This window comes from Condylura cristata, unplaced genomic scaffold (assembly GCF_000260355.1).
Source record: "Condylura cristata isolate star-nosed mole 26May11 unplaced genomic scaffold, ConCri1.0 scaffold00034, whole genome shotgun sequence".
NCBI lineage: Eukaryota > Metazoa > Chordata > Mammalia > Eulipotyphla > Talpidae > Condylura > Condylura cristata.
Window position 1 is genome coordinate 10,548,514 of NW_004567135.1, and position 6,353 is coordinate 10,554,866.

A 6,353-nucleotide genomic window follows, 5' to 3' on the forward strand; every position below is an offset into this window, starting at 1 on the left:
CCCTGTGGGTCACCTTCGGGGTGGTGATCGAACTCGCACTCAAGCGGCTGTGGCTCGCTTGCAGTGCTGCCTCCTTACCCATGCACCAGCAGGGAGGACCTGCTTCCCAGATTTTAGTTTTTCCCTTTCCCTAGCTCTTCCTTCATGAGCCTTCCGACCCCTTCCTCTGTTTCTCCCCACTTGTTTCTCCATCCCCCAGATCCCTTGGTGTCTGTCTCCCAAGTCTCTGTTCCATGTCCTTACCAGTCAGCACTGATGTGCCACGGGGAGCAGCACCCCATGGCTGTGCTGCGGTACTCGGCCACCCAGGGAGGCCCTGAAGGTCCGTGACAAGACACTGAGAGCAGCTGCCAGGCAGCAGAGGCCCTTGACAATGACAGCTGCTGCAAGTCGGAGCATCTGACGATGCAGGGGAGAGGTTGCTGAGGCCCAGGGCACAGGAAGCCCTGTCAACAGGTGGCTTGCGCAAGTTCAGCCAACTGGGTCCATGGCCCAAGGGAATGCAATGCAGAAATTGTTCATAGACAATCTAATCTGCCTAGACCGGATCTCCCCCTGGGGAGGAAACCCAATCCTCCCCCAGCATGTGTGTGGCTTGTCCTGCAGCCCAGAAAGATGCCCAGGTTCCTCCTCCCCTTGTCCTTTGCTCTCAGCTTTAGAGAAAGCCCAGATCCCGCCTGGTGGTTGCGACAAGGTCTGTGACAGAGGTAAGGACAGAGGTGGGGATGGGCCCTGCCCCAACCAGTTCGGGCACACTGGCTGGCTGGCTCACACTGGAGGGTCAATCCTGCGCATGGAGCACCGGCTACCAGTGTCATGCCAGGCTCTATGCAAAGAGGCAGAGGCAGACGACGCTGGCCCCGACCAGTTCATCAGGATCACGTAAGGGCCCTCGGTGAAGATGCTTCCGGACCCCACCCAGACCTACTGGCTTAGATTTTCTTGAGGGAGGTATAGCTAACTACCTGTCTGGGTGATTTGTTAGCAATCATTTGAGAACCCAATGACTCACATCATTGTGCAATTCCCAGCCAGGCCACTGCTCTGATCTCCACTTCTCCAAGCTTTAATAAAATAAAAATAAAATAAAATAAAAAAGATAAGAAAGGGCAGTGTCTTCTGCTTCCACTGCCACCGTGGCACCCGTGAAAAAGTTTATGGTGAAGGGAGGCAAAGAATGGAAGTTTCTGAAGTTCACCCTTGACTCCTGCAGCCCCCGACCCCCGAAGAAGATGGACTGTGGATGCTGCCAATTCTGAGCAGTTTCTTCAGGAGAGAATCAAAACGGGTGGGAAAGCTGGGGACGCTGGTGGAGGGGCTGTGGCCATGGACTGGAGCAACAGCAAGCCCACTGTAACTTGAGGCGCACTTTTCCTAAAGGTATTTGAAATATCTCACAAAAAAATATTGGAAGAACAATCTATGTGATTAGCGACACATAGTTGCTAATAGCAAAGAGAGTTATAAATTAGTCACATCCAGATTAACCAGGATGAAGAAGAGGAGGAAGACGAGGAGTAAATGTCACGTCTCTGGAATATGCTGTATGCGTTCTTGGGGTGAGAAGGGAGAGAGGAAGGGGTGATGGGAGGAAAGGAAGGGAATGGAAAATAATAATAATAATAAATAATACACTTCACAAGTACTGCAAATAGAGTAATAGTGGTAATAGCACTATTACCACTATAACCCACTTTGAATAAGAAGCAGAAAAAGAGCTGAAAGAGATTAAATGATTTGGCAAGGGATACTCATTTAAGCAGTAAGTGGAGACAGGATTGGAACTCTGCTTTACACAGGGCTGAGTTCAAAACACTTGACTTGAAGCCCTGGCACTGACCACTGAGAACAGACGCCAGCCCTGGGAGAGGAGCAGAGTCCTGGAGAACTACTAATGGCCAGCATTACCCTCTGGTTCCAGACTGCGTGGCCGTCTGGTGGGTGCAGGGATGGGGCAGCCAGGGAAGCGAGGAGCAGCTAGTTACCTCCCCCTGGGTTTGTCAGCACAAGTGGAAGGACTGGATCCGGACATCCCAGGTGAACGCCCATGTTGCTAATCCCAGCTCCTTGCACCCCACCTGCCCAGCTCTGTTATTCTGGTCCCCTCCACCAGCCACTGGAGCTTTCTATAAGTAGAACTTGATTGACCTGGAAATACATGGTAGGAACTAAGTGGGTAGAATCATTGATTTGCCTCCCCCATCAGTCCCTCATTCACTCAGAACCTGTTTGACAGGCACATGTCAACATTTTAAAGTGTCACATCTGAAACTCTGTGCATTCACTAGAGATCAGTCAAGGTAGGAGCTGCAAACTCCTTATAGCTTATGGTGTGTTAGGGAGGTTTGAGACAATATTCAAATCTTGGGAGATTTCACATCAAACTCCTGATTTTTACTTTCTCTTGAAGAGTAGGGTCCAGGGCCCTCCCTGATGGTGCAATGGGTTAAAGCACTATGAAACTATAGCAGCCACTGCAGCATGAGTTCGATCCCCAGACAGGGAGGTGACCCACATGGTGCAGCAGACCTTTCCTGACCCACCCACTGCTCCCCTCAGCATTGTACTTCGATTTGCCTGTTCTGCTCCCCACTCTGTCTTGGTGAATCCCCTCACTGCCCCTGCACCTCTGACCTATACCCAGTTCTGTATGCATAAATAAATAAAACTTTAACAAAAAGAAAAGTTGGGCCCATAGCCAAATGGAAATAGGGAGTTGGAGCCAACCCACTTTTGTTTTATTCACTTAACAAATACGTGTTGAGGGGCCTCCCTGATGATGCAAAGGGTTAAAGTGCAGCATTATGAAGCTGCCCACAACCACTAAAGCCCGAGTGCGATCCTGCTGGACAGCTGACCCACACGGCAGTGCAGCAGACCTCTCCTGTCTTCCTGCTGCTCCCCTCAGCAGTGTACTTCCTTGATCTGCTTGTTCTGCTCCCCACTCAGGTGAATCCTTTCATGCCTCACTCCCTGTACCTCTGGCCGGTACCCCAGTTCTTATATGAGTAAATTAATAAAATCTTAAAAAAAAAAAAAAACCAAGACAGAAACAACTATGTGTTGAGTGTCTGCCAAAGGCAGGCATGGTATTGAGGTCACAGGCTTTCCACTATGCCATGGTCCTCACAATTCACACTGTGTGTGTGTGTGTACTCACACGTCACCTGTTTCATTAACTTAACTCATCATCTGCTTGAACTTTAAGCTCAGTGTACAAAGATCAGAATAACTAGTCAGGTGAGCAGCCACCATGATGTCACCCTCCCCAGTTTAAGCTTTCCGAGTGGGGATCAGAGTCCCCAGCGGCCTTCCCAGCTCTGTAGATTCTACTTAGTTTGGATATCTGGGTTCTGACCCACAACACCCCCACTGGATGTTGTGTCTTCTCCCCATGCCAGAGCTTCAGTGCCACATCCCTAGGCTGACCAACTTGCCATTTCTCATGGGATTCCACCTCAGCTATGGAGAGTGCTAGAAGGAGCTTCTTTGAGGATGGACTTGGATGGACATCCAAGAAGATAAAGTTATAAATGTGACCCTTTCACTATCAAGTCTTCAACTTTGGCATCTTCAAGTTTTTCATCATTAAGTACAAGTTAGTTTCTAGGGATTTTATAGATGTTCTTCATCAAGCTGAGGAAGTTCACCACTCCTAATTGATGAAGTTTTTTTTTTTTTAAGATTTATTTATTTATGCATACAAGAACTGGAATACAGGCTAAAGACATGGGTGGGAGGTGAGAGGACTCACCAGCAAACAGCAGATCTACTGAAACACACTGCTGAGGAGAGCAGTGGGAAAGACAGGAGAGGTCTGCTGTGGTGTGTGGGTCAGCTCCCTGGCTGGGATTCTAACTTGTGCTGAAGTGGCTGCGGATAACTTTATAGTGCTGAGACTTAACCTCTTAGACAACGGGAAGCCCCCAAAGAGATCTTGAATTTTGTCAAATACTTTTTCTGTTCTTCTTAATATGAGCTTGTGACTTTTTTTCTTTACCCTAGGGATATGATGCATTGCATGAATTGATTCTGAAATTCTACTGGGTGTGTAAAATTTTGTATCTTAAAGGATCTGAATTGCTAATGCATTGTTGAGGATTTTTGCATCTATGTTCATGAAAGACAATAGTCTATAGTTTTCTCTTCCTACAGTCCATTTGTCCTATAAAGTCAGGATAATACTGGCTTCATAAGCTGAGTTAAAGCATTCCCTCTGCTCCATCCCCTGAGAGACTGCTGAGAATTGGCACTGCTCCTTAAATGTTCAGTAAGACTTACCAGTGACCCCACATAGGGCAGATGCTTTCCATTTGGGGGATATTATTAACTCATGATTTAATTTTTTAAAAATAAAGGTAGGCTTATTCAGACTGTCTATATCTTCTTTTGAAAGTTTTGGCAGATTGTATCACATAAGAAATGGGTTTCACCTAGGATATTAATTTTGTAGGCAGAGAATTCCTAATATTCTTTTATATCTGTTCCATAGTTTTTAGATATTCCATTCTATTTTTTTTTCATCCTTTTTTCTCTTTTCTTGTTAGTTTTGGGAGATTCTTTTTTCATATCCTCAATCTCAATGATTGTTTCTTTGGCTTACATAGCCAAAGACCCAACAAAGGCATTCTTCATTTCTCTTACAGTATTTTTTTTATTTCTATAAGTTTTTAGAATTTCCATCTCAGCTTACATTACCCATCCATTTTGTATTAAGCCCCTTAATATTTTTTATCCCACCTCATCTCCATCTAAGTTCTCATTCATCATTAAGTTCAGTTCAAATTTGAGGCCCTCCCTGGTGCTGTAGGGGTCAAGTCTCAGCACTTCAGCTATCACGCTGTTACCACTGCAGCCTGAGTTTGATCCCCAGGTAGGGCACTAACTCACACGTGGCTAGCAGACCTGTCCTGTCTCGCCCACTGTATTTCAGTATTTCCACCTGTCCTGCTCCGCATTCTGACTCTGGTGAATCCTCTCACCCCCATCCCCACCTCCCCGCACCTCTGGCCTACACCCCAGTTCTTCTAAGCATAGTAAATAAGTCTTTTTTTTTTTTAAAGTTCAGCTCAAGCCCTACCTCTACCACAAAACCTTTCCTCCCTTCACTAGATTTTATTTCTCTTACTCTAACGCATTTTACTAGACACTTGAGCACATAATCATGCTCCAGGTATCCTTCAAGTCCACCTTGCTCCTAATTGTGTCAAACAATCAAGTCACTGAGACAAAAATGGTATCAGTTGAGCGTGTCTTCAAAGCAGGCATAACATAGGTTCAGCAGCAGAGTTGTGACTGAGACACGAGACAGACATGGTGTCTGCCCTTACAATACAGACTCTAGCGAGTATATCCAGAGGCGGGAGGCTCTCTGGGGTCTGGGAAGGGCATCATGGGAATGCATTATTTCTGGTATATCTCTGCCTGTGCAAGAACACCACAGCTCTTGTACTGCCAAATGGATGGAGGTCACACTTCTTTGTATCTCCCAAAGTTCACACTTAGCACAGATAACATGTTTTTGGGTAGAACTGAATTCACAGAACAGGCACCAATGACAGAGTATGGAGTCACTAGAGGTTTCTTCCCTTTTCCATTCCAGCTGACTGTCTCCTTCCTTCTGCTCCTTGTCTATTTCTAAACCTCCTCAGGCCTAATCCTAGACCAGCCTGGGACCAGGGACATTCCAGTCATTGCTTAATTGTGCATAGCCTGTCTTCAAATGATGTCGTTTTTTTCAGTGTTATTTCATTACAACGTTGACAGCAAAAGTAAATTCTGGCTGATGTTGAATGAAATGTTATTCAAGGACCAGTTATATGTTCATTATATGCTCACTTAAAGTTAGTTTCCAAGAACCCATTAATGACTTTGAGGACTCGCTGTACTCTCTCACCTCCTTTATCTCTCCATCACCCTTTCTGCCCTGGTGCATCAGGAGAGAAGGTATAGACCTAAGGTTTTCTATCTAGACTACCCATTGAAACCCCCAGAAAGCTAAGTGCCTTTCTTGAAGTGGGTTTGTATAGTTCTTAAACTTTCCCTGGTATTCGTCCAGACTGAGAGCCACTGGGATACACCAAGGAGTTCAAAGCCTCCACCTTCTCAGCTGAGGGTGATGGCTTCCAGAGATAACCACAAAGACTGGCATGTGCCAACAGAAAGGCATCACGAGCACTGGAGGTGGGGTAAGAACAGGTGCTTTAATATCGCTAGCATCTCAGCTCCAGAATGATTGTCCCTGACAAACTGAAACCAGGACCCTGGGTTAGGGAGCAAAAAGAGATTCATTATTGGAGGAATGATGGGAGCTCGGAAGCAGGTGGACATGCAAGATAGGAGTCACGTGCTTT

At 46.2% G+C, this 6,353-nt stretch overlaps 1 protein-coding gene and 1 pseudogene across 1 annotated transcript in view; one reads left to right on the top strand and one right to left on the bottom strand.

Moving 5' to 3' along the window:
- B4GALNT3 (beta-1,4-N-acetyl-galactosaminyl transferase 3) overlaps positions 1-6,353 on the bottom strand; it is a 79,575-nt gene that overhangs the window by 53,698 nt on the left and 19,524 nt on the right. The window lies entirely within an intron of this gene.
- Positions 280-1,521, top strand: LOC105854324 (annotated as a pseudogene).